This window comes from Hemibagrus wyckioides, linkage group LG24 (assembly GCF_019097595.1).
Source record: "Hemibagrus wyckioides isolate EC202008001 linkage group LG24, SWU_Hwy_1.0, whole genome shotgun sequence".
Taxonomy (NCBI): Eukaryota; Metazoa; Chordata; class Actinopteri; order Siluriformes; family Bagridae; genus Hemibagrus; species Hemibagrus wyckioides.
Window position 1 is genome coordinate 4,357,997 of NC_080733.1, and position 11,800 is coordinate 4,369,796.

Sequence of the window (11,800 nt, forward strand, 5' to 3'; positions counted from 1 at the left end):
ACTGTCATTGTCACACAACCACATTTATCGATCTATATACTGTATTTCATGCATGTCTGTAATAAACAAGCTCCAAACTCCCGCCATTTCTCAACCACAGCTCATTCAAATTCAGGCATACTTTGTCGTGACCAATTCCTTCCAGCTGTCTTTATGGGGGTTGTTACACCCTTGCGTGCATCTGAAGTGCTTGCTATAGGGAATGCGGCATTTATGTCACGCCACGTTTCATTGGCTTTGGCCTTTGTTGTTTGCTTTGGACTAAACATTGCTGTGCTCTGCATGGTTCTTCGAAGCTCTGCTTCCTTAGCAGAGAGGCCATAGGGTTAGTGGGATACTGATTGACCCCAAGCATGAGTTCTGCAGACTGCACACAGCAGCAGCTGCTGTTGGCACAAGCCGACACGAGGATGGAATGTCTGTTTCCTGTCAAAATCTACAACTGCCAGTTCACTACTATAAAAAGTCCACTGTTTGGAGGCCACTGTCTACATTTATTGTTACAGTAGTAGAAGTTGTAGTAGTAGTAGTAGTGGTAATGGAAGTAGTAGTAGAAGTAGTAATAGTAGTAATTGGAGTGTTATGACTGGTAATGGTGGTAGTTGTAGTAGTAGTAGTGGTGGAAGTAGTAGTAGTATTGGTAGTGGTTGTGGTGGTGGAGGTGGTGGTAGTAGCAGTATTGGTAATATTGGTAGTAGCAGATGTAGTAATAGAAGTAGTAGTAGTATTGGTAGTATTATGATAGTGGTGGTAGTAGAAGTGGCTTTAGTTGCAGTGGTAGAAGTAGTAGTAATGGTGGTGGTAGTAGTAGTATAGTACTAATAGTAGTAGTGGAAATTGTAGTATTATGTTAATGATAGCAGTAGCAGTAGTACCAATGGTAGTATTATGGTGGTAGTAGTAGTAGTAGTGCTGGTGGTAGTAGTAGTAGTGATAATTGTAGTACTATGGTAGTGATAACAGTAATACTAATATTAGTCGTAGTACAAGTAGTCATAGTATTGGTAGAATCATGGTAGTATGGTAGTAGTAGTACTAGTGGCATTAGTGGTAGTGGTCGTAGTAATAGTAGTAATGGTAGTAATGGTAGTATTATGGTGGTGATAGCAGCAGTAGTAGTAGTGTTAGTGGTAGTAGTAGTGTCATTAGTATTATTGGTAGTAGTAGACATTATATCAGTTTAATTTGGATTTTAATACTAGAAGTACATTTACAAAAGTCACAAATGTAGCCCATAGTTTTACATCACAAGTTTCTTTTACAACCCAAATAACCTTCTGATGAGTTGCACAAATTCCAATAACTGACAGCAAGGTGTGTCAACAGTGACTCCATATGAAGGATGTCCAGTAAAAAAATACATCCCTAACTGTGATCTTTATAGCATTTCCTTCAAACTGAGTACATTATCACAAATTTGCAAGGTTAAGACGCATTGGCAAAAATTTTTCGTTGTTGTTGTTCTAAAGACTAGTTGAAAATATTTTAAAGAAATAATTTGAATCCTTTTTGACACTTTGATAGATTTTCACTATTTAATAAAAAAAAAAAAATTATATTGCAATTTCAATATGAAGTAGTTTTATCTACGTTGTAGTTGAATTTTATGCAAATGAATTCATTTACATTATATAAAAGTCTTGTTTAACCACGTCATGTGAGTGCTCTGGTGTGGTTTATCCTTTTAGTGTCAGCTACCAACAAACAGCAGCTTATTATCGTTGCTTCATGCAGCCCACAAAAAAAGGCATTAAAACAAGTATGAGAAACCAGGCAGAGGGGTTGTCCTCCTGGCCCCTGTTCCCCTTGGATCATTGGTCCTTTTCTCTCCCTTGCTGCACGGACACTTCGCTAAGGGCCCTTTCTTTAGACTCTAGGAACAATAGTTGTGGTTAAAAGTGGCGCTAAAACCTCACAATGTGAAGGTTCCTCTCAGACTCCGTATTCAAGTACTCCAAGCCCACCCTAACAGCCACCTCCTCTGACACGACTACCCCAAAAAGTTCCTTTCTTTTCCTTCTCCTTTTCTTCTCCTCAAAGCAGACCCCCCCCCAACCCCTCCCCACAAACCACCACTACCACATCCCGGATCCTTCCTCTTTCACTCTGCTACCGCTGAATTCCTTTGGGATGAAAGAGCCACCAACTTGCCCACAAGAATGCCCAGAGGAAGAGAGAAAGAGACAGAGAGCTAATAAATATGCCCAATGCCACAACCTAGCTCTCACCACCTCGCTGTTACAGGAAGCTTGCGTGCCCTCATTGGACCAGAGACTATTACGTCATCACTCTATTTAATCTGTGTGATGTACAGAAATGCAGCCAGCCTTGAGTGCTTCTATATAACATGACTATTGCTTTTTTTTTAGTTTAAAACACTCTCTTGAATGCAAAGTGCTTCAGCTGGCATACTCAATACACAGAGATATGTTTAACTTCTTATCTTATCTTACCTTTTAACCTTTCAGAAACTGAGTGGAACTCGGTCCTGTCCCTGATCAGATGGTTTCCATGGTCTGTAGAGAGAAAGAGAGAGAGAATGAGAGAGAGAGAGAGAGAGAGAGCAGAGATAATTAGAGTGAGTTGACTGAGGTAAGCGTGCTGCATGTATGAACTGAGCATGTCCTTCTTTCATCTGGTCTTATTTATGTTTTCATATTTGTGTTCTCTCTTCCCTCTGACCCATTCAGCTTGTACCCTGCTTTTGAAGATGCCAGTTAAACTCACACCAGCTGCATAAAAGGACGAGGTCTGCATGGTTTTCCCATTATCTTACCGCACATTAGTTATCAGTGCATGCTCTTCATTTTAAATATCACTCCACAATCTATTGTATGTTTTTCAGTTCACATAGCAAACAAACTAAAACCGTACATTTATCTGATGACCATTGTCTGTCTCATTCTTTGTGAACTGACCATAGTATATTTGTTTATGTGTTTTTCCTTGTGAATAATCGTATGCCAAGTCCACAGCCTGATAAACCTTTCAGCTCTGACATTAATTCGAGTTACTCTTTTTGAACAGCTACAAGTAAACACCGAGACCTCAACATCCATTGCTCTTTTTTTTGTCTCTATCTGTAAGATATTTATCCATCTGTTGGGATGACCATGAAAAGAATTCACATTCAAGTCCAGACAGTAGTGTCTCCCCACAGACTAGATGTCTAGTGCATGACTTTCTGGCATACAATAGTATGTTTGCACCGAGACTATTTACATCCCATCTGGCCCAAATTTATTCCAGTTGATGGAAAAAGTATCTGTACACTGTAGCAAGATGAACAAAAACATACTTTATTTATTTGTCGTTGGATCAGAACACTTTTCCCCTGTTATAAATCCTGTGGGGAACATCCTCTGAAGTGGCGCCTCAAGTACGGGAACGCGAAGCAGCATCTGAGAGGCCGCACGGTCCCCTGGCTCTCACTTCGGCTGTGACCTGTAATCCTATCAGTGCTAGTACAGCCATGCTGGCAGAATAAATACTCCTATTTGCTTCTTTGCTTCTAACAGGGCTCCATTGAATTAGCCGTGGCCCTTTCTCATGCAGCTCACGTTTGACCACAGAACATCAAAATGTGTGCTTCTTCTCCACTTTGTGGGCTACTTCCTTTTTTACTACCAAACCATGTGTCCTGGCATGTGCCTCTTCAAAATATTCTGTCATGGCTTGTGGAAGAGAGCAGCATACCAAATGGCTTTGGCTTTAGTGAAGTGTGGATGGCTTGATAAGCATTTATTTGCAGATGTTTGAAGCCCAGGGTGTGTGAGGGTGCCAGCTGCAGAAGTTGTGACTTGTGCTTTGTTTCGAGCATGTCCAATGGATTATGGCGCAATATGGTAATGGGTTGGATGACCAGTATGTGGTGGTCAGATTACACCAGACTTAAGCTGTTTAACAGCAGTTCAGATGAATATCTAGTATTCAGTACAGACAAATGTTACTGGTGCTAGAAATGGCTGTGTTTAAAAACACAATAAGAAACTTATTTTATTTAAGATAAAATAATAGATGCCGATTTTAGCTCATGTTCTTTATTTGTTACGTACAGAGCATTATATAGTGATAAAATTCTTACAGAATAAAGTGTGTAAAGCGGTACAGGACAATACAGTGCAATATATTTTTTATATTTCAACTCTTTGTGACTATAAACTGTTGCAGAAAGAACATTATCAACATTTACATGATTTACTGTCCAGTAAACCAAAATGGATAAAAATGGGAGGGTTGTGTCAGGAAGGGCATCTGGGATAAAACTGGTTCCAAGTTGTTGTGTGGACCAGTTGGTCCGCTGTGGTGACCCCTCACACATGTAGGGAGCAGCCGAAAGATCAACTGTCCAGTTTCATGCGGATAAGGATACCTTTTGAGCCTTGTTTCTTCCTCATATCATCTCAACCACTGTTGCCTCAGGCTTCTCATTAGGGATAAATATTAGAGATAAATAGTAACTTCTCTTTAAACTTTATCATTTTTTCTATGTTTCTATACTTCATGAAAGCTGCTTTGAGACAATGTCCACTTTTAAAAGCGCTATACAAATAAATTGAATTGAATTGAATTGAATTATATTTGTTGATATATGATGTACACATTATGCACATTAATGATTTGTAATCACACTCTCCAGATGAGGAGAGATCCCTTATGAGTCAAGGTTTTTTCCTGATATTGTCTCAGGGAGTGTTTCTCCACCACCGTCACCTCTGGCTTGCTCATTAGGGAATAATTTAAAATTTGATCATTTATATTTTCTGCATATTTTTCACTCCGCCTTTTCAGTTCTAAAACTGATAAAGCTTTAGTAGCAGTACAATTCTTGAATTTTTCCACTAGGCTTTACTCTGTAATGTCTAGTAATACTTATTTGTTTTTTTTTTTCCATTAATTTTTAGTAGAGAGTAACTTTTTTAAGACTCCGCTCTGTTCTGGCTCCTACAGTATGTGTTGGAATGAACCTTTGCTAGATATTCATTACTGAGATTCATTACTTCAAAGCACTTCTGGATAAGCGTGTTTGCCAAATGCCATAAATGTGAATGTAAATGTAGCTTTGGAGGCAATGTTGCGTAACACTTTCGGCGTAGCCGATATAATCCTTTAAACTGTGCTCATAACTCTTTGGAAGTTGTTAATGATTCTATGTAAGCATCTTTATAAACTCTTGTCAACACTAACGCCTTTCTGAAGCTTGATTAATGTGCTATAAGTAAGTACTTGGTCTTTTAATGCCTTACTTATCCCCCAGAGCTCCAGCAGTGTAGTCGGTTAGCATGTGGTACTTATACAGCAGTATGAGCGAAGCTATGCTGAGGTTATGAGCTCAAGCCTTACCTGGAGCACAGATTTTAAAGGTAGCCTACAAACGTTCTCATTACAGAGCGTAGCTTTCAGTAAAGCCTGAATTATAAGTCATGATGATGATAGTGAACTCTGAATTGTGAGTTGGGCTGATTGTGTGTTCTTTCAGAGCTAGAGGAAGCTGTGTGATTAGGGCATTGAGATGCTGCTCAGAAGATCACGAGTTCAATTCATCACCTTGTCCCATGTGCCACTGATGTCACTGTTGTATCCTATCACAAGTAGGTTTTGGTATGTTATCCAAAGTGACTTACATTTATTTTAATATAGCTGAGCATACATTTGTATGATTGTTACTGGGTCAAGTCTTTTGTTATGTTTTTGGCCTATTCCTACTCCGTCTGCTATTTCCCATAATTCGGGAAGTTAGTGGCCTCTGTCTCTCTCTCTCTCTCTCTCTCTCAATTCAATTTTAATTACAAATATTTTATTGGCATGATTGTTAGCATACATTAATTCCAAAGTATCAAAATTGAAAGGAAAGGACTTTTGAATGTGAGGCCAGTGGAATGTTAAGGGTCATGCTCAAGGGCTATTCAGTGGCACCTTGGTGGTGTTGCAGTTTTCATTGGATAAATGTGTCATGTAAATTGCTGTCATTACTACCTGATGACATGTTGTCAATGATCTATGTATATACTGGAGTTTATTAAAAGGAATTATTAATAAATTGTAATGAATTATGCAATCAAAGCTATAGAAAGTGTTAACCAGAGTTAACCAAGGCAACGCCATAGACAAAGCACACAATTTTATCAAGCCTGTGTGTTCACAGGTGATCATTTGTGCTGCTTCTCAGGTTGAGATGAACCCAAAAATAAAAAAGAAGGCGGTGTAACTGATGGGAATGTAGCTGTTTGGCCTTGTCTCTAAAGCCTGGGAGTGGAGAAGTTTGGACAAGAAGGTGGCTGTGTGCAGATGAATTGGCCCAAAAGCTCACAGAAAGCCTTTCTTCAACCTGTACCGGTCTCTTTTGTGCTTAGAAGCTACCTTGCTGAGTTGAACAATAGGGGAGCTATTGGAAACTGAGCCATGCTTCTGCACTGCCTGGAGCCCATTAAGACCCAAAGCACTACTGTAGCTCTCTCTCATCAGAGCCACATTCTCATTCAAATGGCTCAGTGCATCTCAATGGGCCTCTAGAAACAGCAGCTGCATGGCAACAGTAAACGAGATCCGTTTTGTGGCTCAAAAGTGTTGCTCTCTCTCTCTCTCTCTCTCTCTCTCGCTCTCTCTTTCTCTCTAGTGTAAATGGACATTCATCCGATTTATTCTTTTTTTTTAATTAATAACCATCTAGTTATTATAATAATTATAATAAATCGGTCAGGACAAGATCCAATACTAAAACACCAACATGATAGTAACAGGCTTCATTCATTATTAGTGCACTTGTGCAGTAATCGTCTTTGTTCCAATAAAACGAGACACTACTAATTAAAGCTTAAGCAATGCTGGATGGGTGGAGGGTCCTTACAGAAGGAAATGACTTTCCAGGAATGCAGAGAGCTCATCAGTGAGACTACAGGAGATTTCATTATGTGGACACTCTGCTGCAGTCGTAATTAAGGGATAAGCCACTATTCACATTCAAATGGATCAAATGGTCTTTCTCTACAGCCCTATTAGAATGATGTATTCGTCTCACACCGGAAGTGGGAATGTTGTCATTTTCAACCTCACTGCTCTCAAGCTGCAAAGTGGGGGAAAAAACAATAGACACCATTTTAGCTATTTTGTGAGGGACAAGCTAGCCAGCTAACTGTGATGAGCGATGTACATTTCCCTCCTCAGAAAACTGTAGTCAGTTTTATAGACTTAAGAAGTATGTCTGATCCAAAGCTACATTATAGCTCATTTAAGGGTAAGAGCTACTTTGTTTTATAGCTTATGACTTCCAGAAAATTGCCAGGTTATTGAGTAAAAAGCGAAGAAAAAGCTCCCTTAAGCAATCCAAACTCTGGATGGTCTTTTCAACCCCAATTACAGGAAATGACATCAAATCAACATGGCTGCTCACAGCATGAACAGTAAACACAGCAGCACTTTTAAATGATTTACACTTTATCAACAGTTTTAGCTTTACATCAATCAACATACAGACAAATTCACGTGTTCAGCCTAAAACACTGACTATTCCGTTCCTGAGGAAAATATACTAGTTGCTAATCTTGTTGCTAACATACTGATTTTTGTGTATTCGTAATCTCCAAAGCACAGACATCCGAAAACTTCATTACCGACTTCCCATTTCTGAAGTCAGTCGAATACAGCATCCGTATCTCACAGTGACTTCAGAGTTTGCGTCCTGTGCTTTGGGTTGTTCAGAAAGGGATTAGATCTGCAAGCTAGCGTGTGGATCAGAAGTGACACCCTGCACACGTCGGTCATTTCAGGAGAGTGACGAAGGCATCACGAGGCAGTCACACAGGCGTGAAAGTCTCTGCGTGGAGTGTGAAAAATCTCAGCCCCGTTTAATGAACGTCACACTCCAACTTCAAAGATCTGAACTCACCAATTACCTTGAGCAAACTTTAGAAGAGTCTCTTAATGTCTTGAATCTACGTGTGTATTTTTGCATCTAATTGAAGCCACATGTTGATGATGCGACTCTAGAGAAGAGTGGGCTTCTCAATGTTGTCTATTTCATTATTGCATATTTATTTATCATCTTTTTGTTCTTATTTTGGATGTAAGACAGTTGAATTGCCAAACAGAGCCTCACATAGTGAACTAGAGCGTTTCACCATGGTTCCCTGATCTGCATTAATGAATTCAGTGCTCTGCTATTTAGAGCGATGCATTTGCATGATTGCTACTGGGCCGAGTCTTTTGTTTTGTATTTGGCCTATTTCAACCCCATCTGCTATTTCCCATAGTTCCTTTTTTTGTTGGTGGCCTCTTCTCTATGGGAAGCATCTGATTACGGACATCCTGGAGGCTGGGATGCTCCACTGTATCTTAAGTTTATGTAAATATAATAGGATAGGATTAGTGGTGACACCAAACACTTCCTTAATGAAAGCCATTAATAATATTTAATTAGTCTCTCTCTCTCTCTCTCTCTCTCTCTCTCTCTCTCTCTCTCTCTCTCACTCTCTCAAATCAATTTCAATTTCAATTGATTAAAAACTATTTTATTAGCATGATTGTTAGCATACATTAATGCCAAAGCAGAAAGGAGAAGAATTTAGAGGAAATTTAAGGTGCCATTGTAGGACAAACGCACAATAAGTGAGGGTTATGTGAGGCCAATTATTTACATATACAAAGTGTACAAAAATGAAAGAAGATAAATAAAAGACAATAGAAGAAGTTAGAAATAGAATAAGTGAAACGTTTGTTGATTGTATACAACGGTCCAGTGAAATGTGGTCAGAGCTCAGGATTGCATGTCTGCTCACTTTGATGGTCTTCTCTGTGTGTCTCTCTCACGCAGGGCTTTTTGTGCTCAGGAGACATAACTTACCAGTGTTTGCCAGTGGAAAGAATGGAAGTACTGGGAACTGATACAGTTGGCAGAAAGAGACAGGATGGCCATGATGGAGTAGGATGACAGGGAACGCTGGTGCGTGAGAATCTCACAGGGATTTCTCCCAAAGTGCTGAGCTGGAGAGAGCGAGTGTGCTGGGAAAACGCTGAGTGATTCACTGTGTGTGTTTATTGTGTGTGATGCTAATCACATAGTTCACACACTGAGGGAGAGGTGTGAGACGTGGGAAAAAACGCACACAGTGATAGGGGCGTCTGTTGAGCACGCTGTTCGTTCCAAATACTTCACTTTAAAAAAACTTTTCTATTTTATCTCGTCATAGCAGGCCACGCTGGCCTTTCTCTCAGAGTTCTCTCAGGACATCTTCTTTTTATCCTACATCATTATTGGACATCATTCAAAGTGGATCAGCCAAGGATTTATTTTTTTTTTTATGTCGACTCTTTTGGAGACAGTGCTAGTGCGGGAGCCACTGCTGGGAACCGGAGAACCATTTTATTTTTTATTTTTTTGGAGAAAAGACCCACATTAAACATTTACGTAATTAGAATAATAGCAGCCATGGAAGATTTTACAAGTTTCTTTGGTTTTGAGGAGATATTTTACCACCCAAAATCAACATGTTCAGGATCTACACACACATCATTACAGCCCATGATTACACATAATTAGTCTTTGCAATGTGAAGTCATGATGCAGTGTCTGATGGGTAGAAATCAGCACTTTGGTTTTGGTACTGCTAGTCAGTCATGTAGTGACAGATTCGGCCTAGCTAATTGTACGCAATAAAAGTTCTGAGTTTCTGAGTATTTACATATAAAGGACTGGAAAAATCAAGGAGGAACAGTAATGCAGGAATATGATTCTATGTTATATATAAATGATATTTAGTATTCCATGCACTACAATAGCATACAATGTTTAGCCTTGCAGGAATACCGGAGGCTGTCATGACTGAGCTATGAAAAATTTACTTACAAACTGACATGCATTTTAATTGACAGATTTGCGGGAAAATATCACTTCATCTTATCAGTGTGCCGTTATTATTTTGAAAAGTGCTACCATTTCTTTAAACTGCTGTAATATTATCATTATAAGTGAAATTATATGTTAATATTAAATTGATATATAAGTTACCCATTAGGTCCTTCTTGGCACAATTCCACTTACACTATAAACAGAAAGGATATTATTTCTAACCAAGCTATCTGGTTTCATCCAAATGAGGATGAGGTTCCCTTTTGAGTCTGGTTCCTCTCAAGGTTTCTTCCTTATATAGTCTCATGGAGTTTTTCCTCACCACTGCCACCTCTGTCTTACTCATTGGAGATACATATTAATTTAATTTTAAACTTTGTGATTTTTATATTTCTGTAAAGCTGCTTTGAGACACTGTTAAAGTACCAAAAAATAATATACAAATAAAATTGAACCGAATTAATATCTTTCCTTTGTATTTAATCTACATCATAAAGAAGACTTCCATATCACAGTAAGTGGGTTAACTCTGGAGTTTGATTCTCCTTTAATTCGATTTTAAGCACATCTGTAAAACAATAAAACAGTGATCCCTTTAATCTCTCACAGTGGGAGACTGAAGCATGAGAATGAAAAACTAATCAAACCAAAATGGCAGAAGCATCCCATGATGCAGCACAATGTGACATTGCCTTATACACTAATCCCTGTGCACCAGAGCAGTGTGGCTGCTGCGTTGTATGTTAATCATAATAAGCAAAAAATAACCAATATGTGATGACTCTCAGTAATAGAACTACCATTGTCCATGTAAATAGGTCAGGTCAAGGATGAGTGGGTGTAAACTGTCTTGAAAACGGTTCAACAGTTGCTTTATGGACTTAATTCTTAAGTCTACTTTTGGCATCAAAACCCTGAGATTTTGAGAGCTTCTGTGGCAGAAGGATTTTCTACAACAATAGCATTTAAGATTTCAGAGTTTCTTAAAGTTGTCATACCGCTATCATTCAAAACATCTCTCCAAATCTAATTGTTTCAGCGTAAAGTTATCTTCATATACAGTAAATTTCGTAGCAAGTGGCTGCTAAAGCTTGCTATAAAGCTTGTTTTCGATGTTGGCATCAGCAATGTTAGCATTAGCATCAGTGTTCGTTCAGCATATTGAAATAGTCAGTATAACGGTTGAACAAATTTTTTTGCATTCATTCATATCCAATATTACTGGCTGTTATAAAAAAAAGAAACATCAAAAAGTTATTCGGTTTAGTTGTTGTCATGGTTTCAAGATGGTGCAGACTCCGAGCCGCCGATGTCACTGGTTTCTGGTTTCAGACCGGCTGCATTCTGGTGCTGATTTTGCCAAACGAAAAACTGGCACTTTTACAGTGGAAACTACGTGAATATTTCCAGAAAGTGCTTTGACAAACCGCCACTATTGAAATGTGCATGTGCACGAGTGGCACCAGTACAGAACACTGCACCAGTATGATATGTGCACTTCTGCCTACAATCATGGGCATGTGGGCCTACAATCTGTCAGTAAACTCAGGCCTAGTTTTTCCTGGTCCTGCAAAATTAGCAAATAGAACAGTTGTTCCATCTATATATACCTAGGGAATGTATACCTAGGGAATTTGAAGTGATTTGTCTCCACTTTCTCAAATACTGTTGAATTTTCCATGATGGCAGTCCATGTACATGGGCATTTTAATGCATTAAATGTTTATTGCATGTCCTCATTATTCTTTCTCTTTCTCAGTCCACTGTAGGATTTATTCTGTGTGTGTGAATGAAACACAATTTATTACAAGCAGTAAAAAGAAATTCTATGGGCAATCCGATCTATATTTATTATTCTGTCTGCAGAAAATTAGAAATTGATTTCCAGCTAAGACCATTTTTGTTGTTAATTTTAGCACAGTGAATGGAAAAATGCAGCCGTTCATCTGCAATACT

The 11,800-nt window shown here is 38.8% G+C and overlaps 1 long non-coding RNA gene across 1 annotated transcript; it reads left to right on the forward strand.

Moving 5' to 3' along the window:
* The first annotated feature begins 2,474 nt into the window (after positions 1-2,474).
* LOC131345437 (uncharacterized) lies at positions 2,475-10,221 on the forward strand. Its single transcript, XR_009203482.1, has 3 exons — positions 2,475-2,592; positions 2,691-2,749; positions 8,810-10,221. It is a non-coding gene; the product is annotated as an uncharacterized LOC131345437 (long non-coding RNA).
* Positions 10,222-11,800: the final 1,579 nt, after the last annotated feature.